Source organism: Choloepus didactylus, chromosome 6, assembly GCF_015220235.1.
Source record: "Choloepus didactylus isolate mChoDid1 chromosome 6, mChoDid1.pri, whole genome shotgun sequence".
Lineage (NCBI taxonomy): Eukaryota > Metazoa > Chordata > Mammalia > Pilosa > Megalonychidae > Choloepus > Choloepus didactylus.
The window spans coordinates 82,293,215-82,316,487 of NC_051312.1; the positions used below are offsets into that span (position 1 = coordinate 82,293,215).

General features: G+C 35.7%; 3 pseudogenes; 1 reads left to right on the forward strand and 2 right to left on the reverse strand.

Moving 5' to 3' along the window:
* Nucleotides 1-3,752: 3,752 nt before the first annotated feature.
* LOC119537134 lies at nucleotides 3,753-4,687 on the reverse strand (annotated as a pseudogene).
* Nucleotides 4,688-17,251: 12,564 nt separating this feature from the next.
* On the reverse strand, nucleotides 17,252-18,187 carry LOC119538244 (annotated as a pseudogene).
* Nucleotides 18,188-19,195: 1,008 nt separating this feature from the next.
* LOC119537135 lies at nucleotides 19,196-19,897 on the forward strand (annotated as a pseudogene).
* The last annotated feature ends 3,376 nt before the right edge of the window (nucleotides 19,898-23,273 follow it).

Consider the following 23,273-nt stretch of genomic DNA (forward strand, 5'->3'; position numbering starts at 1 on the left):
AGAGAAAGCCCTTTTCATATGAATTATATTCAAATTCGTCTTTGTATTGTCTCCCTTTTTGCCAATTTCAGTGCACTGAATGCTTGCCTGTTTTTCACACCACTTCTGAATACTTTCTGCTGGCTTTTCTTTCTTCATCCTGAATTCCTGTATAATACCATTTTACCAGGTTATGTCATTTGTATGTATTATTTTCACTACCTGTTTGATGATGTTTGTTTCAATCTGCTTGATTTGTATACTGTCAAGTGTCCTCAAGTAGCTGTTTTTGTATTTTGTCTATATTTTAGTTTTTAATAAGTAAAAGAGACTGACAGCAGTAGGTTTAATTCATCTTGGTCATAACTGGATATGCTGCTAATATAGAGTTTTAAATATAAATATAGTGTTACAGTTTGAATAAGTGCTATGTAGAAAAGTTTAAAAAGGGGCATGCAGGATGTTGTGTATTTGGTGGAGGGTATATTTACATGTGGAATTTTCAGGAAAAGAATCAACAGTTTGTGAGAAAATATTTGAAGGCAATGAAACATTTAGCAAAGTAGTTTCTGATGAGTATTTTAGGAAAAAGAAATGGCAAGGCAAACTTTGTACTGTTCCTGAGCTCTGAAAAAAAACGAAGAAGGCGATATGGTTCAAGAAAAATAAGCAAAAGAGAGAATGGTAGGAGAGAATTTCAAGGATATTTTAAGGGACCTGGTTCATGTAGATCCATAAGATAATTATAATCCTCAGTAAGAATGGGAGCCATTGAGGATTTTTTTAAATCATATTTTATAGCTTTATTGAGGTTTGAGATACAGTAAATATAATATATTTGAAGGGTTCAACTTTATACATTTTGCCATATGTATTCACTTATGAAATAATTATAATTAAGATAATAAACATGTCCTTTACCCTCCAGTTTCCCCATGTGACTTTGAAGTCCATTGTTAGAGGGCATGAAAGACCCTTCCCTAAAACTTACCCTCTTTTCCCAGGAGACACTGATTTGCTCTAGTGACTATAGATCAGGTTGAATTTAATATTTTTATATAGATGGAATTGTACAATATGTCTTATTTTCCTGACTTCTTTTATTAAGTATAATTATTTTGAGATTCACCCATATTATTATCTGTCTCCTCAGTTCATTCCTTTATAATGGTGAATAATTTATTATATGGATATGCTAGAGTTTATCAATTCACCTGTTGATAAATATTTAGATTTGTTCCAGTTTGTGAACATTGCAAATAAAGCAGTTCTGAACATTTATGAACAAGACACTGCATGAACATAAGCTTTGAAATTACCCATAGTAAAAATGTAGAGGAATGAAACAGCTTTGCCATATGGCAGGAGTAAATTTACAGTGAAGAAATTTGTCAATTTTTTTTCCAAAGTGATTGTACCATTTACATTTCCAACATCAGTATGTGATAGTACCAGTTCCTCTATATCCTTACCAGCACATGTTATGGTCAATCTTTTTTAAATTTTTGACCATCACAATAGTGTATATTGTATCTTATTGAGGTTTTAATTTGCATGACCTAATTACTAATGACATTGAGCATGATATCATGTGCTTGTTTATAATCTGTATATCTTTTAGTGAAAAGTTCATCCAAACCTTTTGCCCATTTTAACTGGGTTTGTGGCTTTATTTACATAATTTTAAGACATCTTTATATGTTTTCTAGGTTTAAATCTATTATCAGGTATTTAATTTCAAATATTATCTCACAGAGAGTAAAATGCCTTTTCATTTTCTTAACAGTGCTTTGGAAGACTAGAAGTCCATACTTTTTATGAAATCCAATTCATTAATTTTGAACATTCATCAGGCTATTTGTGTCTTATTGAAGAAAATTTGCTAAACCCTAAGTCATAAAGATCTTCTAGTACATTTCATTCTAAAAGTTTATAGTTTTGGGTTGTGCACTTAGGTTCCTGATCCATTTTTACTAATTTTTTTGTGAGGTATAAATATAGATTGAAATTCATTTTTTTGGTGCATGGTTTTGCAATTGTTATAGAACTGTCCCTCCTACACTGAATTAACAATTCAGTTGAAGATAAATTGACCATATATGTTTGGGTCTACTAGTAAACTTCCTATTTTTGTCTATTAATCAAGTTGTGTATATTTATACAACTATCAAAACTGCCTTGATTATTGTAAGATCTCCAAATTTCTTACATTTTTCAAGGTTGTTTTGGTTACTCTAAGTACTTTATATTTCCAATGAATTTGAGAATCAACTTGTCAATTTCTATAATAAAAGCCTGCTTGAAATTATGGTAGAATTTGAATAAATCTTCATATCAATTTTGGGGTGAATTGAAATATTCACAATATTGAGAATTCAGACATCGCCATTATATATCTCTGCATTTATAAATGTCTTCTTTAATTTATCTCAGTGATAATTTTTAGTTTTCTCTATGTAGGTCTTGTGTATCTTTTGTAAAATATATTCCTAAATATTTTACATTTTGAATCTATTATAAATATTTTATTTAATTTTCTAAAAGAATATTGGTAATAAAGGAAGTATAATTTTTATTTGTATATTGACCTTGTAGGTTGTAAACTTCTGAAACTAGCATATTAGTTCTAGTTTCTTTCAGGTACCATTTGTAAGAATTTCTACACAGAAAATCATGTTATCCACAATAAGCAGATTTTACTTCTTTCCTCCAATAGCAATAATATTAATTTCTTTTTACTTTCCTTAATACACTGGTTAGAACCACGCACCCAATGTTGGAAAGATGTGCTAAAAGGAGACAGCTTTCAATTTTTCCATATATTAGAGACAAAATACTGTTTCATCATTAAGCATGATGTAAATTATCTGATTTTTATAGATGCTCCTTTTCAAGTGGAAAGAGTCCCCTTCCATTCCTAGTTTTCTGAAATTTTTATCCAGAATTGATGTTTGAATTTATCAAATGCTTCTTTCTTCACTTAATAAGATTGTTATATGGTTTTTTGTTTTATTTGATATTGTGAAGAAATTGATTGATTATTCAATGCAAAAATTGCTGTTGCATTAATGGGGTCTGCCAGTTTTGATCATGATATATGATCATTTTACATTAATTGAATTCAGTTTGCATGTATTTTGTGTGTGTCTTTATATATAGATATATCTATAATTAAATTCAAGAAGAAATTAGATATTTAAATTTCTTTTTCATATAATACTTTCCTAGGTTTTACTCTCACTGCAAAGTTGGCAGTATAGAATGTGTTTGATTCTTGGAGAGAAAGCATTGAAGGGCAAATAACATGCAGATCACAATAAAATTCTGAGTGAAATTAAAGACTATGACAAGGATGGAAGTAATATAAGCAGACACAAGTTATTTGAAGGGAAGAATTACAGAATATTGATACATGGGTCAGCGTTAGCCTGTAAAATTGTATGCCACCATAATCTGCCTTTAATTAAAATTGTGCAAATTTATAGTAGTGTCATGGAATATGTTATTCTCACTGCATATTCAGTAGCCTTGATTTATTTTTTTAGTAGGCCTCAAAATCTTCTCTCACTCTTAACAAAAAAAACAAAACAAAAAAAATCTGTTGATAGTGAATGTGAAAATTACCAAAAAGAAACACTAAGTTTGAGTTTGGAAGGCTCAAACAATAACTAAAGTAATTACTGTGTGGCAGTTACTTGATCTCAATTCAGGGCACCCAGGGACATGTCCATGCTTAGTTATAGATTCAGAGAATTTATCCACTTTGATTACAATTAAGCCATTCTCATTACAAATAGTCTCACAACCTGGTCCCGAATCTGCTTTGTCTTAATACCATAAATAACTGGATTTTAACAAGGAGGAACAACCACATAGATTGGCCAAGAAGATGTGAATGTAGTGAGGGATATTTCTACTAAACTGGTGAATCATAAAGGAGAAAAATGCTGGTGTGTAGAAGGCCAAGATGACACATGAGAACCACATGTGCTAAGTGTTTAAGCCTGGCATGGCTGAAAGGAAGAAAGAAAAGAGCTCAAAGAATCTGAACATAAGAAAGAACAATGAGGATCAAGTCAAAGAACAGGGCAGTAATGGTAAATAAGCCATAGATGATGTTGACCCCTATACTAGCAAAGGCAAGGTGGGTGATTCCCATGTGTTCACAGTAGGTGTGAGGGATAATGTAATGGCCAAAGAAGGGCAGTTGCTTGAGAAGAGGGCAGAAGGGCATGACAAGGAGTACTGGCCTTCCCACTACAACAGAGACCATGACAGCTACCACTTTGTTGGTGAGGACTGTGCTATATCTCACAGGGTCAGATATGGCAACAAAGCATTCAATTGCCATGGCCAGGAGCACATCAGATTCCATACCAGTGTAGGTGTGGATGAAGAACATTTGGATGAGGCAGCCTTCAAAGCTTCTCTCTCTTAGTTTGAACCAGAATATGGCCAGCATCTTGGGGATGGTAGAAGTGGAGAGGCCTAGATCAATAAAGGAGAGAAGAGCTAGAAAGTAGAACATGGGTTGATGCAGACTCTGCTCAGTCTTGATCACAGTTAGGATAGTGGCATTTCCCACTAGTGCTATGAGATAAACAACAAAGAAAGGGAAAGCAATCCAGATGTGGAAAGTTTCCCGACCCGGGACCCCCAGTAGCACGAATTCTGCAGGGTGTGCAGCTGTGTCATTGGCAGAGGACATCTTGCTGAGGGCTCTTGGAGAATATCCTGATTTCTTCAATATTTCTGGGAAAGAAAAAGTGAATATATGGTGGTTGGATATCATACACATAATAGCTTTCCAATGAAAGTGTCATGAACATAATGGGAGTTAGGAAACAATTAAATATCAGCAACATTCAAATTATGCTCTATCCTACTTGACAGTACCATGAGGACTGTGGAGGGACAGAAGCAGCCCATTCTGGTACTGTGATGTGGAAATTCATGATGTATTTATATTATTTTACTGGGTAAGTACTCATCTCTCTATACTAGCAACTGAAAACTATTTCATTAATCATAACTTTTGTTAAGTACCTTCAAGTTTCCTTTTTTAGTGAACCATGCAGAGTCGTAAAATTAAACTTCCCAAAATGTTGTGAAATGAGGGCGAAATATTGACATGAGATAAACTTTGAAATTATAGAAAGAAAGTAACCACTTATCATTTTCACTTACCTTTGTAGGCATTGCTGCTCCTTCTATTCTTCTTCATAAATGTGCATTGATCCCTATCTGCAGTGTACCTATGTTTAATGCTTTGACTAATAAATTATCATTAATATTTTACTACCATATCACTCAAAAAACAATTTAATTCACTATTAGAGACCAGAAAACTATTTAGTTAAATTCAGCATTCATGTATGATATTTTAAAAAATCTCTCAGCAAACTTAGGGAAAAAAAAGAAATTGTTCAGTTTGATGAAAAGCATTTTTGGAAAACCTACAGCTAACATCATCCTGAATGGTAAAATGCTAAAACTCCCCCTATTATTAAGAAAAAAGGAAAGACAATGATGCCAGTATAGGTGAATATGCATATGAAAAATCAACCTTGATTTCAAGCTCTCAAAATAAAAAAATTTAATTTCATATCTACTTAGATAAAAAGGCTTAAACTCTGTCTTCAGTGTAAAATGAAAAGGAATACCCTGAAAATCTGTAGTAAACAACACTTTATTTTCTAAATAGCAATCATCATAAAATTGATCTATTCAAGGTCATTATATTTAAATGTGTTGCCATAAAAATTAACTTGGAAGGCACAAACTGGCAGAAATATCCATATTACTTATTTCTGACAAAGGACCAACTGAAGAATACTTACCAGTAAAAAAGAGAAAGAAGCCTTGACAAAAGAGATAAATAGACTTAAATGGACACTTTGGAAATGAAAATATACAGATGTAAACATTCACATAAAATTCTCAGATATTAGTCATCAGGAAATATAAATTAAAACTGCAATGGTAGATCTCTACTCATTCACAAGAATGGCTCAAATAAAAAAATGACAAAACCAAATTCTGACAAGGACATGGAGCAGTAAGATCTCTTACATTGACAATGTGAATTGAAAATAGTACAACTTTGGGAAAATTGGTAGTTTATTAAAGATTTACTCCTATACCACAAAAACCATTATGCATAAAAATTCAACCCCTTAGTGTTTAACCAGCAGAAAGTAAGACATGTGTACCTATAAAAATTGTACAAGGATAGTCATAGCTGCATTAATCAGAATAGCCTCATAGTATAAACAACCCTAATCTCCATCAACAGATGAAAAGAAAACCAAATTTTGGAATATTTACACAACCGACATATTCAGTAATAAAGATGGACCAACTACTGACACATGCAACAACGCAGATGAATCTCAAGATCATTATGCTGAGCTGATGATTGATTTTAGTTACAGAAGAGTACATACTATATATTTCCATTTATATGAAGCTGTAGAATATGCAAAAAACCAATGTTGAGAAGTTTCAAGTCAGTGATTACCTGGGGGTGTAATGTGAAGCAGAGATTTACTGGATTGCAAAAAAAGATTTCTTGTAGTGATAGAAAGTTCTGCATCTTGACAGATGCGAAGGCTATTTAGGTTATCCATTTATTGAAAGTAATCAGTTAAGATTGTGCTTTTATGTGGATATAATTTACTTAAGAAATGAAATCTGAGCCTGGAGAGAATAACAGAATATTTATAGTTGTAGAAATTGAGTGATGGATGCATTATGGTGCCACTTTGTTACTTTGTGGGTTTGAGTAAATGTGTGTGTATGTTTGATATTCTCCATTACAAAAAGGGTATAAACACTAAAACTAGGCCAAATTAATATATCTAATATATTTTAATCAAACATTATAATTCCATTTGATTTAAAAGACATATTCCATTTGGGGGCTTATGGAAGAGATAGAATATTTAATTTGAATACAATGATAATTTATATCACTCAATTACTACAAAAAGCCAAGAAGTATAAAATCTCACTACAGTATTTCACAATCACATTCAGAGAGTGTAAGATAAAATAAATAGCCTTTATAAAGGTAAACTATACAGCAGTGACTTCTGTTTTAAATGAGATTTTGATTGTATTCTGAATATTTTCCATGTTATAGGTACTTTTCAGCTTTTCAGTGAAATGGTAAATATGGTACATTCTTTATGATCATTTGAAATAAGTTTATTGATAATTGACATTCTCTAAATAATGCTGAATTGGGTAGCAGTACACAGACAGAATACCAACATATTATCCTAAACAGTGTCCCATTTTTTCAAGCGTTCTTTATAGCTTATTATTTATTTTACATGTATTAGACTATTATGCCCCACTAAACATTTCCAAATATAATTATTCAGTATATCCAACCAGAGTCCATATTACTATAATATTAGAATCTGAAACTAATTTAAGGATTCCAAAAACCTAATCAACTGGGAATGCCCCAATTGGAATGGACACCAGAGTCCATTTTTTTCTCTATTTGAGAGCGGAACACTTTTGTTTTTGCTTCATTTGATGGAGATTTACCCAAGAGAAAGAGTCTGTGAAAGAAAATAATTATTGCCAATGGTATGCAACAGACATTTCATATAAATATTCTCATTCAAATTTCATAATAATCTTATGATATGGATGCTATTATTATAACATTTTTATAGGCAAGAAAGCCAAAGTTTAGTCAACTTATCATAAATTTAAGTTGTTAGGCTAGAATTTGAACATGGATCTGTCTACCTAGTTCCAAATCTCTTGACCTTTTGGCAATAGTGCTTTTTCATAAGTATATGTCAAAACAGGTAGTACTTCTAAGGTTTAAAAAAATGTCTTGTATTCATCATATCATCATTGCACAGTTATTTAAAGCCTGTAGACCCAGGAAAAATTAGGAAGTAGTTTTGTGTAATATAGTAAGTTTAATGTGTTTAATTTTCTTTCTTCCTGTCTGATTTCCTGAAGTGTTCAGCAATCAATGGCTTAACACTGAAAAGATTTATGGATGACACTGAAAGTAGAGGGAGAAGGAAGGTTGGCAGTGAGATCAGACATTGTGTAAGGTAGAATTGCTGAGGTCTAGAGGTGATCTGAGGGCCAGAAGGAGGTGATTTGTAAGAGGGACTTGAGAAGGACTTGGCAACAAGAGAAAGAAAAGCAGGCTAACTTTTGGAGAACACATCAAAGAAAGGAAGTGGATTTTAGAAAGCTGTTTGGATAAAACATACTTTCTGGAGTTAAAATGTGGAAGGTACATACTGATATTCCCTAACACCATGTATCATCTCCCAGTTCCTAATTTGCTGATGTTATACCTAAGTGATCCGCTTAGAAACCCACAGGCATCACATGCATGTAAGAAAGGACTCTCAGTTAGTGAAAATTTAAACTAAAAGGGTGCCAAAAATATGAGAACATTAAACTTTTGAGGGCCCCTGGTCAAACCTTGAACAAGTAACAAAGTTATCTAAAACATTATTAAGGGATTAAGTCCTCTCATTCATTTTTGTGACTCTACCAACATGAGTAGACTATTATCCGTTCCAATATTTTTCAGTAGAATAGCTCTAATTCAAAGTTTAAAACCCTTTGCATACCTCGAATAATAATTTCCAACATCTATAATTTAAGACATGCCAGTAATATATTATTATACTAGTTTTATGAAGAGCCTTGCCAGAATCAGAATCATAACATTCTCAGCACAGTACTCATGACAAACATCTTCTGATATGTTAGTCTACAAGATGAACCAGCCTTTCTTGCCATTTATCATAAGTTGTAAAGCTATAGATTTAATTGAAGGCCCCATGATTTGCATGGTTTCAGATCATGATTAGAAGGTAGATTCTCTGCATAGACTGGCTTTACCAACCAATGTACATTTGGTGTCATAATCATCCATGGAATCTTGTCTCTCCATAACACAGCCCATCAGTCTACATGTGGCTGATCATGAATCAGTTAGTGTGGTGTTTGGGACCATCACTTTGGACTCAGCAACCATGGGTTTATGTCCCACCAGCCCCACTTACTGATGACCTTAGTCAATTCACCCCCTAAGCTTTATTTAGCTTTGCTAATATTTAAATTATTAGATAATCATATTATTAAACTAATGTGGCTCTTTTTGAAATTAAATAAGATATTCCTTATGATGTGCCTAACAAAGTATCTTCCACATTGTTGGTTTGTAAATATTAGCTATAATAATTTGTCATTAATATTATCCATGGATGTGACTCTTGGTTCTCAACATTAAACATATAACCTTACTAATAATGTATGCATGAAATTATTTTCCCAGAAGGTACAAAAGGAACTGAGTCACCACCATGCAGTTCTAAGATTTTGTAGATGTCCAGGTTTGTATCAGAATAGATGGCTGTGTTTTAAAGAAACTTCATAACATTCCAAGCACACATTGCACATGTAGTTAGAAAAAGGGTGGCAAAATGTTCAGGACTCAGAGAATTCATAAATCCTTCATAGATATCAATTTATTAAAGGCAGTAAGCCTGGAGTGAATATACAAATATACAAATCTATAAAAATATATAAATATAAAATCAGTGAAACTTCAACCTGAAATATGGAACATGTTGGTTAGAATTGAGAACAAATTGGAACTTTGTAATTCAGTGTAATTTGCATGTATGTTTCATTCCATCTTTGAAAAAGATGGTCACATATACTGAATATGAGCCTCAAATGCACCTTTTGACATAGGTGGAACAGGTCCTGACATCCTGGTTTGCAGCTCACAGTGTGATGGACAACCCCGATGACTTACACCTAATAAAATGTAGAATCTGTTGCATAGAAGTCACTCTACTGACCACCACATTGCTCTCCATGGCACATTCGATGGTTCTGGGTTTTGGGAACTTCTCCAGGCTCTAATCTGCATGGAAGGTGCACACATAGGCTGTGTGGGGCTCCCAGTCTATGGTGGTAGCTGCAGTAAAGAGCACCTGGCACTTTCCTCCCAGATACATCTGTAAGTGGTGCTACCTGATGTTCCTTCCAGAAACTGTTCTCTGTCCACAGTGCTGGGCTGTCCCAACTCTCTGAGCCTTCCTGTGGGGGGCATCCACAGGAAGCATTAATTATGACCTGGGTTCCCTTCTCAGGTAGAACATTCTGCCTGCTCGGTTGGGTCAGGCTGGCTTCTTGCCCAGACCCCTCTAGAGGAACACTTTATGCAGAGGTAGCTCCCCTGGGAAGGACATGCTGGGACATTAGCTCCAGCAACAGGGAATGAATGAGCTTGTTTTAAGCATTCTGATGCCTCTCAGGTTAAACCTGCATTTGGGGATGGGAATCCTTCTTGGCCCCCACCTGTTGGCTTCTTCCTTAAGGTGGACAGAAATCAAATCTCTCCCCACCCTCTGATCACATCCATCTCCCCTGTTGGTCAGAGTAACAGCATCATCTCAGCTGTGTGATGAGGAGTAACAGGAGGAATCAACCTCAGGAGAAATTATTAAATGATACTGCTTGTCTTTTGTAATTTGACAACTTGCTAAAATATATACAAAAAAAATTTCCTGAGAGGAGGGAATCAACATATATGTCTTTTCTAATATTAAACCTGTCCTTTGATATGTTGATTCTTGTCATCCTCAAAGGAGATTTTTTTCATGATTTATTTTTACATGCATTTTCTCTCCACCTCTCTATATTTTTCTTTAGGCACACTGATTTTTTATATGGCATATCTCAGTTTTCCCTCTTTTATTTTTATTTATTTTTCTCTGGTTGTTTTAATCAGGATCTCTAACTTATAAGTGAAAATTTTCTCAGGTGTGTCCTTATCTTCCACTGACATATCTGCATTAAGTGCTATGCTCATAACTTTATAGAATTCCAGTTTAAATCTTAAAATAATATGTTAGCAACTGAATATTTTCTTCACCTTTGATTTGGTATTTTATAGTCTGTTCCTGTATTACCTCATAGCAGAGTGGTTATGAAATTGTCCTTGGAGTTAGACACCTCATTTGAAATTTTAATTTTTCTCACTTAATAACTGTTTGACTATTTGTGAGCTACTTAATTTCCAAACTTCAATTTAGTACCAAAATATGAACTATTAAAAGATCCAAATTTGTGCCTGAAATATTCTAACTGATAAAGAAATGGTAGTTGATGTTATTTGTAGTGGTATTGCCTCATTTCATAATGTTTATGTTATTTAAATTATATGAGGATGTTAAATGTCTCTTCTCATCCCTACCCTGTAAAAGTGGTTAAATTTTCTTACTAGCAGCGTTTTGTACTATATTTGTACACAAATGTATGTACTCTTTTTCTTTCAGAGTTTTTAAAATAAATTCATATTGTAGAGTTTAGTTTATTTGGTTGAGCTAGAAGGTCATTTATATTCTTACTTTAAGTAAGCTACATGACTCAATAGAATAGTCATAGTTATTTTTATCTCTTCACATATTCTATTTGTTCCTATTTGTTGAAGCATTTGTATGGAGGCAAATTCCACCAGTTTAGGGGTGTATTAGATTTTATGTTTATTTTCTCATTTATGAGTCAGTTGAATACTCATGAAAAGATTGGTAAAGAAAAGTCTGAAGACATACAGATTCCATTTTCTTTATGAAACTGCACATATTTTACCGAACACAGTAATTCCTTGCTTTCTGCTTTTGGTCATCAGCTGTGACAATAAGTTTTATGAGATTGTTCTTCTCTGCCACAGTCCCTTCTCACTTACAGGCTTTGTAGCTCCACTGTCAGCATCAGAAATAAAAACAGAGCACATGCCTTCATGTTTTTCCCTCAAATTCTACCATTGCTGGCTTGGAAAAATATTGTTGTCTGGTGAAAAAATGTAGTTTATGCCTTGTTTCCACAGTCACTTCTCTATACTTATATATGTATTTCTGCAGATTGAAAAGGATCTGTGCCTCTATTTCCTCCTCATTGTCCTCTAGTGTCTCCACTGTATACACTCTACTCCCCTCCATACCACTGCTTCAGTTTCCTTGGCTATACAAAGGGATTAATGAGTAGTAACTGCTTCTTGGGGTATTAGAATGATTCAGATAGTTAATACTATAAAATATTAAAGCTATGCCTGGCTGATATTAAGAGCTTATATGTGTTTACTATTATCATTACACTAAACCATTTTATCATCTTTATATCTTTATGTGACTTTTCATGCAAATATTTCATTATTAGTCATCTAATCATCGATATTTGATTTATGGGAGTGGAACTGCCCAAATTTTCATGTTTTTTTGTTTATTATGTCTTGTTATTTTGTTTTGATTTGTTTTACTTTTTTTTCTCACTAAGATAAATGAAAAAATGAAAGACCTCATATTTCAGCAATACCAGGACAATCTAGGCTACCATATAAAGTAGTTAAATTTTATATAGTGTTAAGTTTTCATCATGAAGCTTTGGCAGAAGTTGCATATTTTTGTTTGGTTGTTTGTTTAAACAACATGAATTTATTGGTTCATGATTTTGAGGCTAAGAAAAGTCCAAAATCAAGGCATCATCAAAGCAATGCTTTCTCCCAGAAGACCATGGCGTTCAGGGGCTGGCTGCTGGTTGTCCTTGGTCATTGACTTCTCTGTCACATGGCAATGCACGGGGTGGCCTCTCCTGGCTTCTCTTGTTCTTTTCTGGTTCCACTGATTTCAGCTTCTGGCTGCTCCCTCTGTGGCTTCTTTCTGTCTTTCACTCTGTTTATAAAGCACTCCAGTAATCTGGTCAAACCCAACCTGATTCTTTGGGCCACACCTTAGCTACAGTAATATCTTAAAGAGCTCTTATTTACAATGCATCCACCCCCACAGGAATGGATTAAGTATAAGAGCATGTTTTTCTGGGGTACATAGCTCCAAGCCACTACAGAGCTGGAAAAGTAGAAAGTGGTCATTAAACACAGATGAGTTAATTGCCCACACAGAGAAGCCAAAATTATTTACAGCAAAATTATTAGCAATGATAAGCGAGTTTATAAGTTGTATGGATAAGTTTACAATTATTTATAAATGAGTGACAAATTTGAGTGAAATTTTTTTCTCTAAGAGATGACTGTGTCTTTTTTTCTTCTTTAAGCTGTTAATGAGTTGCATTTATAGATTTTTTTGTATTAAATTACTTCTTTGAGTATTTGAATATCTTTTATTGAGAACCCATTTTTGGTTGATCTTAATCTGTAGAGAACCTGGAGGCCTAAGTTGAAACTTCTTTCTTTGAACAATTAGTTACATTTGCTTCTGGTGGGAGTCGGGGGGCACCGATGACCAGGGAGCACTTTGCTGCCTTCAGGGTCTGAGGTTGGTCCTTAAACCTCTGACTGAACTCTCTGTACTGGTTGCTTGCAGGAGGCTTCGGAGCCCATTTATGGAGCTGATCCTGGCTTTGGCCTCAGAGGCAAACTTCTTACATGTTAGTTTACTTTTTTTTTTAATTCAGTTTTATTGAGATATATTCACATACCATACATCATCCATGGTGTACAATCAACTGTCACACTACCATACTATAGTTGTGCATTCATCACCCCAATCTATTTTTGAACATTTTGCTTACACCAGAAAGAATCAGAATCAGAATAAAAAATAAAAATGAAAAAAAGAACACCCAAATCAACCCCCAATCCCACCCTATTTTTCATTTACATTTTATCGCCATTTTTCTACTCATCCATCCATACTCTAGATAAAGGGAGTGCAATCCACAGTTTTCACAATCACTCTGTCACCCCTTGTAAGCTACCTTGTTATACAATCCTCTTCAAGAGTCAAGGCTACTGGGTTGGGGTTTGGTAGTTTCAGGTATTTACTTCTGGCTATTCCAATATATTAAAACCTAAAAAATGTTATGAATATGGTGTGTAAGAATGTCCACCAGAGTGACCTCTCGACTCCATTTGAAATCTCTCAGCCACTGAAGCTTTATTTCATTTCATTTTGCATCCCTTTTTGGTCAAGATGTTCTCAATCCCACAATGCCAGGTCCAGATTCATCCCCAGGAGTCATATCCTGTGTTGCCAGGGAGATTTACATCCCTGGGAGTTAGGTCCCATGTAGAAGGGAGGGCAGTGAGATCACCTTTTGACAGAAGGTATTTTATAATCATTGAATGAATAGAAAAATTCAAAGCAACAATGCCAGTGTAGGTCCAAATCTACAAAGTTTAGCATAAAGCTGCACTATGCAATTCCATGTTATATATCAAAAAAGCCTGGCCTTAACTTTCAGCTTTCTTTCAACTCCTCTTCATATTCACATCCTCTCATCTTCTTTCCTCTTCCCTCACAGTCAGATTCTTCATATCATTAGCACATATATCTGCTTCATCTTTGAAATGTTAAACTCGAAACCCTCAACATGAAAAGGAGAGGAAACCTGGTGATTTAAGACTTAAAAGCATTCCCCACAGCTTGGTCATCCAGGATCTGCAGGGTTCTATGATCTGAAGAGCATTAAGAAGAAAACCAATGGAAAGTAGAGTTAAAATTGCCTTCTTTATGTTACATTCACATCCTCAAGTACAAAAGAAAACAAGAGACCCTACTTTGAAGTGAAAACATGGATAACATATTCTCAAATCTGCTTAGTTCTCACACCAAGTGTAGTAGGATTGAGGGCAGGCAGGATGACCACATAGAGGAGGGTATATAGAAAACACACATGACTCCATCATGTGAGCCGCACATGCTCAGTGCTTTGTGAAAGCCTTCTTGAGATGGAAGACAGAAAGAAGATAGGAGGATGTAGCCATAGGAGATTCTAACCAGTGCCACATCCAAAATAAGAAAGGGAGCCACAAAAAGCACACTGATGGCAGTGATGAGAATGCTGGCACAGGGTGACTTGGCAATGCCCATGTCCTCATGGTAGGAGTGGGCAATAATTTGAGCCTCAGAGAAGAGGACATGATGGATTAGGTAGAGAATGGGCAGCATGAGCAGGACTGAGCACACTGTAATACCTAATTCCTGCCAGCACTTGTAGAATGATTTGATAGTGCAGTGGTACATAGATGCCTACATAGGGGTCAGAGGCTGTAGTTAGGAGAACACCAAATTCCATTCCTGTGTAGGTGTGTGTCAGAAATATTTGGGCCCCACATGCTCCAAAACCAATTTCATGTTCATTGAACCAGAAGGTCCCCAATATCCTGTGCACTGAGGACATGGAGAGGGCCAGATCTATGGCTGATAAGATGATCAGAAGTAGAAAAGGGGATCCTGCAGAGTTCAGTCACCCTGATGATCAGCAGAATTGTAGCATTGTCCAGCATAGCCATTGAGTAAACAAAGCAGTAAAGCAGAGGGATACAGCCCTGAGAATATTCAAGTCCCAGGTTGCGTGTAAGGGAAAATGTGTCTGGTAGAAAGTGGTAGTGTTGGTAGGAACATCTTGCCACTGATGTGAAGTAAAAATAGTTGACTATTTTAAAAGGAAAAAAACCCAACATGCGAAGATTTATGAATGCTTATCTCAAAACTCCTCCAGTAGGCTAGATTTTTATCTCTATTTTTCTTGTTAAAAAAGCTATTGCTAAAATTTGAGTCCAAACCAACCACATGGAGGCATACACTTTAGGTGGAAGGGACATAAACTTTATGAAGGGTCACCCCTTGAAGATGTGGAAAATGATATCTTATATTCATTGTCTGTTACTCAATAGAAAACCTGGAATATATTTAAAAAAAAAAAACACGGAGATTTATGTTTTTATTGAAATAGTCTTTGAAGACAAAGTACATCTTATTTAAACACATGAACACATAAAAATAGAAATACAGGTACACATAGAACATGTGAATACATATAAAAATATAGGCATACATAGGTTGTAGAATGGTAGAAAACCCAGAATAATCTCTTAAGCTGATACATAATTAGTACATTAGTATCAAAATGAAGAGATATCTTTTATTAATTCATGTTCACATTTACTCATAACTCCCCACAGACACACTGCACTGAACCTCAGATATGAAAATAATTGCACAAACTTGGGTAAATGCTAAAATGGGAAATCATCTCCAAGAAAGAAATGTCTATCTCTTTGCTAGTGGTATTACAATAGAAGTTAAAAGAATCTCCAAATTTCTTCTGGTTGCCAGATTCCTGTGCGTATTCCAGGGTATCAAACAATTCTGCCATTTCTCTGTATGTGTGAGGGGATGGAGGGATGTGAGTAGAATTGTCTAAAGGAGGATATTTGAGAGAAGTAAAGACCTATTTCAAAAGACAATTTAGGTTGTCACAATTAGGTTGAAGAATATAATTCTCCAGACTTACTGTGTTGCACTTATGATATTTCTTTCTTTCTATCTTTCTGTTTTTATACAGAAAAAAAAACTAGAAAAGTGAAAATGGGATTAAAGAAGGAAGGAGCAGAGGGAAATAGGAAGAGAGGAAAGGAGGGAATTAAAAAAAGGAAGAATGAAGAAAGAAATGAAGAATGATGGGAGGCAAGCAGGCAGGTAAGATGAAAGGAAGTAATCAGGAAGGCAGGAAGGAAGCAGGGAAAGAAAGAAATAAAGATCTTAGCTCTGAGTCCAGAAAAAAGTGAGAAGAAAAATTCCCAAAACAAAACTTGATCCACAGTTATTTATATCTAGATTTGGCACTGGAAGTTAAAGGGAATAAGTCAGTTAATTTCTATGAGTGCATTGGTGTCTCTGTCACAAAATAAGAAATATTTTGTCGTATTATCTCAAATAATAGCAGACGAAATTGCAGCCTTTGGAGGTAACAAACCTGGACTTTCATCTCAATTCCACCATTTCTGGCTTTGTAACATTTAGCACTTAGTAGAGTTTGGTAAAGAAATGTTTCTGGAGAGAGAGAAGAAAAGGGAGGAGAGACAAAGAGGGGGATGCAAGGTAAGAAGAGAGAAGCAGAAAGACAGGCTTGGTGATAAAGAGAGAAGAAAATGTGAAATACCCACATGAATGAGACAGGTTGGCAAATGCACAAAAGAATATGACAAACAGTCTAAATCATACTTTAACTTTACAGATATCAGTGTCCAAAAATCATATATAAGGTCTTTTCATTGGGCTCTCATTGATTATATGAATAGAATAATAAAACTTCTGTTTTCAATGCTTAGACTCATTTAAATACTTACAGATGGAAGTAAATATGAATAAGACTTTCTGTTGGTGGATCTGTATCTGTTTAATATAAAGAGATTTTTCTGGCCCAAAGACCACCTATTTCATCTGTATTAGCTTTAGTTACTTCTTTATTTCAGTAATAATATTTTCTTTACATGGTCATAGATCTGCTTGGTTCTGACTCCATGTATGATAGAGTTGAGCATTGGTGGAACTGTGACATAAAGATTGGCCAGAAGAATGTGGATATAGAGGGGGACATTCTGGCCAAAGCAATGAGTCATAAAGGAAAAGAGGGCTGGTACATAGTAGACAAGAATTACACAAATGTGTGAACCACATGTGCTGAGTGACTTGAGTCGGGCTTCATGGGAAGGAAGACGGAAAACAGCACAGAGTATCTGAACATAAGAAAGAGCTATGGCTATAAGGTCCAAAAAGAGGAAAGATATACCAGCTAGGCCAAAAATAATATTGATACTGATACTGGCACAGGACAGGCAAGCAAGTCCCATGTGTTCACAATAGGTATGGAGGGTGACATGATTCCCACAGAAAGGCAATCGCAGTATGAACAATATGAATGAAATAGAAGAAATAAATGATCTCACTGACACAGCTACACCAATCACAGAAACGAACTTGTTGGTGAGGACGGTGCTGTCTTGCAGTGGGTTGCATATGGCCACATAGCGGTCATAAGCCATTGCTAAGAGGACTGCTGACTCCATCCCAGTGAAATTGTGTATGAAAAACATCTGGGTGAGGCAGGCATCAAAGATGATCTCCCTGACGCTAAACCAGAAGATGTTCAGCATCTTCTGGGATGGTAGCTGTGGAGATACCCACATCATTGGTGGCCAACATGGCCAGGAGGTAGAACATGGGCTGGTGTAGGCTGCTCTCAGCCTGGATCAAAAGAGAATAGTGAAGTTTCCTATGAGTGCAATTACGTACACAGCAAAAAAGGGAAAGCCGATCCAGATGTCAAGTGTTTCCAGTCCTGGAATCCCCAGCAATAGGAATGATGAGGGATGGAACTGAGTGACATTGGGCAGGAACATCCTGCTTGGTGAGGCAGAAGTGTAAGTGCACGGTCCTTACATATGTGTGCTGGCCAATCTGGAGCTTTGTAGACCTAGGGAGAGAAAAGAATTTCAGAAAATTGTATACTTTCTCTTCATCAGTTAATTCACACAATTAGAAATGTATTATATAAAGAGCACTGTAAAGGAGTGGCATCTAAATGCAAGGAGTCTGGAAGAAATTATGAAGTTGATTAAAGTGAGAGTTCTATACAATATGTTTATCTTTGTTAGCATACTTCTTTCTGTTAATTTGCAATGGCCTTATGACTAAATTATGCAAAGATTTTTCCTTATTACCTACTTCATTACTTACCTTCTGTTGTGATCATCAACTGAATGGGAAGGAAAATATAAATTATGCCTTACTCATGCCTTAAAAAGACAGCTCCCACCCCCACAGAGACATTCACCCACCACCTAATCTCACCATGTCCACAGTTTCAGTAAGGCATTTGGAACCTTGTCAAAGCAATGAAATGAGGGAAGCAAAGCTAAGGGGAATGTGCCTGTGATAAACAGGTCACAGAATGGGCAGAGCACTGTGGATAGATAAACAGGGAGCTCCTAGGAAGAAATGGTAAACATTTTCTAAGAAGCAATACCAAGGGCAGGAGGTGCTGTTTGCAAGAGACATTCTTAGAAAGGTCTATAAGAATAGAGGCCTTTTTCATAAATCTCACCTTGTAATAAAATAGTGAATACTTTGTAGAGTAGTGGCAAACTTTGGAAAGGAATGGATCCAGGTTTTCTAAGGAGGCAAATTTTTGGTGAATTATCAATATAAATGCCAATAGCAGTCTACCTTTTATTAAATATAATTTCCTGTATTCCTAAAAAATAATATTCTAGATCAGGAATCTAGACATTATTCTCAGAAATCCATAAGCAACATTTTTTTTTCAGCATAAACTGAAATAGATAATCAGTAAAGGAAATTAATATGCAATAGAGAGTCCTTTCTATTCAGCAGCTTGCAGCAGCAAGATGACAGTGCAAATTTCTAAGAAGAGGAAGTGTGTTGCTGATGACATCTTCAAAGCTGAACTGAATGTGTTTCTCACTTGGGAACTATCTGAGATGGCTACTGTGGAGTTGAGGTTCAAGTTACATTAACCAGGACAGGGATCATTATTGGGGCCACCAGGACACACAATGTTCAGGTGGGAAAAGCCAGAGGATCTGGCAATTTGACTGCTGTAGTTCAGAAGAATTTTGGCTTCCCAAGGACTGTAGAGTTTTATGCTGAAAAGGTGGTCCCAAGAGGTCTCTGTGCCCTTGCCAAGGAAGAGACCCTGTGTTAACAACTCCTAGGAGGGCTTGCTGTGCTGAGCACCAGCTATGGTGTGCTGCTTTTTCTTACAGGGAGTGGGACCAAGGCTTGCCAGGTTGTAGTATCTGGAAAACTCCAAGGACAGAGGGCTACATCCAAGAAGATTGTGGACTGCCTGATGATCCACAGTGGGGGGTCCTGTGCACCATGTCATGCTCAGACAGGGTGTGCTGGGCATCAAATTGAAGATCATGCTGCCCTGGGATCCCAGTGGTAAGACTGATCCTACCAAGCCCCTGGCTGATCCTGTGAGCACCGTGGGACCCAAAGATGAGATCCTGCCCATCATTTCCATCTCAGAGAGAAGGGTGGGAAGCCAGAGAGCCTGCCATGCCCCAACCATTCCTATTGCATAAAAGGCTTTCCTTGTCAGCTGAATATGTAAACTAGATGATGCTTTATAGAGCCTTTTAATAAAGCATTTTACAAAGGCACATGGCCTGATTTGACTGATGTCCAGTGTTCAGACTCTGAGGGTCATGTTGGCCCATGGGATTATTGTGCTTAGGGTCATCTGGCTTAAGAATTTCTGTGCGTTCTCTGAATCCCTCTTGGTTTGCAGAGCTAACCAGAGAGGCAGTAAATCTGGGGAAAATGAAGTCTGAATGCTTGCAGGGCAACACATTCTTTAACTGACACATAGTTCAGGATTATAGGATCAGAAATGGGTTGTACATATATATATTATTATTTTTATTGTAACTCCCCATCACACCTTCCCAACCCCCAGCCCACCCCCAGCCCTTTGTACACTCTAATCAATTTTCTATGAATTTGCCTGTTCTAATATTTCTTGTAAGTGGAATCATGATATTTGTCCTTTATATCTGATTGATTTCCCACAGTGTGAAGTCTTCAAGGTTCATCTGTGTTGAAGTGTGTACTACAATTTCATTTCTTTTTGCAGCTGAATAATGATTCATTGTATGTATCTCCACCATTTTCTTTGTGCATTAATCTGTTGGTGGTTGCTAAAATTGTTTCTGCCTTGTGAGTATTGTGACTAATGCTCTGAATATTGACATACAAGTAAGATTCTTTTAGGATAACTTCACATGATGAGTGAGGAAATAAGTACTGTATGTTAAAATAAATATACTGGCCATTATATTTTGAGCAGTACTATGTTCTAAGTATTGTACATAACACATGTTCTCATGTAATCCTCAACGGCTCTTTACAAGTGTAAAGGAAATTTGCTTGTGTCACTGAAGTATAAAGAGCATTTTCAAAAGTGTAAAGAGCATTTAAATTGTCAAAAAATATGCAATGGATAATCAGTAAAGGGGATTTTATTTAGATGAATGCAAAGCTGATTGCTAAAACAGAAAAATAAGCTACATTTCTGAATTTTTATAAGAGGGAGTGATAGTATTATATTCTTGTTTGTAGATTTATCAACTCAGATAATTATATCCTACAATGGGGCACTGTCTGAGTATTTAGTAAGTAGACAAACAGTGATATGAGAAACCCAGTAGAACAGCTTGGGAGAAAAATAGAGACCAAGAAAATATGGTAGATTTCTGTCTTGTGTCACTATCATTAAAGAAGTGAACTGGCTAAATCAGAAATCTCAACATCAAGCTCTTCCCTTTCCACACATCAAAACATACTTTTACTTCTAATTCTCCAATACATTTAAAATAATAACATTTGTCAATGGGACTAGTTCAAACCATCATTTTTTCTTCTGTTAGTTACAGCATGGTTATTTCTAGTGCTTAAGAGCATGCATTCTGCAGTCTAATTGTGGTTAAAACCAGTTTTCTACTTTTCTGTTCTATCTTGAAGAAAAGCAAATAACAGCATTACCTTTAAGGAGTGTGATCTGGCAGAAGTAAGTTAACATGTCAATACCTCAGTTTCAACATCCATAAAATGAGACAATAAGGATAAATAATCCATAAATCTGTTCTTGGTTGGTTAGTAGAATTATTGTTTTTCTAAAATGCACACAGTGTTTTCATATTGAAATCCAAATTCGTTTGCTATATTGATGGACCTTCTTAATTGTGGTCCTATTCATTCCCTAAGTTTCAGACCTTAGTCTTCTTTCCCAACTATTTATCCCTATCTCCTCCCATTCCTGGCTATCCTTTCTCCTTCCTTTAGTCCACCTTTGTGGCCTTGGGATGTACCTGTGAGTGGGGAGGCAGGGAAGACTCACCAGTCTGATTCCTGTCTCCTTTTTTTTTTTTTTAATCTATCTCCTCAGTCTTTATGAGGACTTTGCTCTTTGCCCAGGAGGAGCTTTCAAAAGAAATTTCCCTAGAGCCATTTTTGTAAAGTGCACAATATCTCCAAGGATCTAGATTCAAATCTTTTCCTGAGTCACGGAGAAGAAGACATTAGGGAGACCTGGCTCTTTAGGAAACGAAGGCAGTCTAGTGAGGTTTCTTGAGTAACTTCTGAGTCCCCAAAACCTTTTATTATCTTACTCTATGTTAGAGCACACAATGATTGATGGACTTCATTCTCTCACCATCCCAGACCATCATTTAGGGAGGCAGTGTAATTTTTTGTTCAGGAATCAGGGCCCTTGAGCCAGATGATTTTTGCTCTGCTTGTCTATCAATTGACTAAGGTGATCTTGGGTTTGTTATTCAAATTCACAACCTTGTTTCATTTATTTTTTCAGTTGTTGCCTCCCTTTGTCTCCTCCACACTATCTCTCATCCATGGATAATCTCCAAATGCAATCAGACTATTTCAAATGTTTTATTGACTTTTACTGTTGTGATTAAATTTCTAGGTGTTTCTAACATGGAAAAGTAACAAAAATATATAATAGATCCCTATTAGTCATTAAAATTCTGAGCCTGCTCTACTTTGCTTAATTTGTTTCAGAAAACTCTACCTATTCCATGAAAAATAAAATAACTGCAGTTGCAAGTATGTCCCTTTGAATTTTCCCCTTTCTTCCTCTGTGGAAGTAATAGCTAACCAAATAACCTAAAAGTTGACCTCATCTGAATGCACCCAAATGGTATGTTTCTTCCCATATTTGTGCAGTTCACTTATCCTGGAATATTAATCTAACTTCATTGTGCTCCTTACACATCCTCCAAGTGTTGAGTTTAAATGCCATTTTCTCATCGACCCTTTCTGGCAATTCAGTCTTTGTTACAACTCCTTAAGCATTTAATGTTTAGAGGGAAGCTATTAACTTTGCCCAATTTCCTCTAAGTCCTCACAATAACTTCCTGTTGACAAATTTTGATAAAACAAGAGAACAAGTAATATATCTAATATATAAACCATATCGAAGATAATATGATTTAGTCCTGAATGTATCATATATCCCTTTGTATAAGAAACTGTGAAAATGAAACTGTCCAGACAATTAAAATTAATCTGAATAAATTCATTGATCTGATGAATTTTGTATGACATAATGATGGACCTTGGAGGGAAGACATAGCAAGACTAGATAGAAAAGGATCTACTCATTTCTATGATGGGAAAACAATGAGCTTGGATTCATCTGGTTGTGAATAATGCCACAAGGAAGAAGTGCCCTAACCTGGGTTTCACAGCAGGAAAAGGAAAAGATGGGGAATACTTATGATTTCTTCCTTTCTTAGGATATAAAAACCCAGGGAGAAATGGAAGGAAAAGGGGACTTATTCAGAGAACAACCAGGGATTATGGAGCTGGTGATAGCTAGATTCAAATGATTGCTTGATCCATGGTGCTCTCCTCTGAGAGTTCTTCTCAGGATAATATATA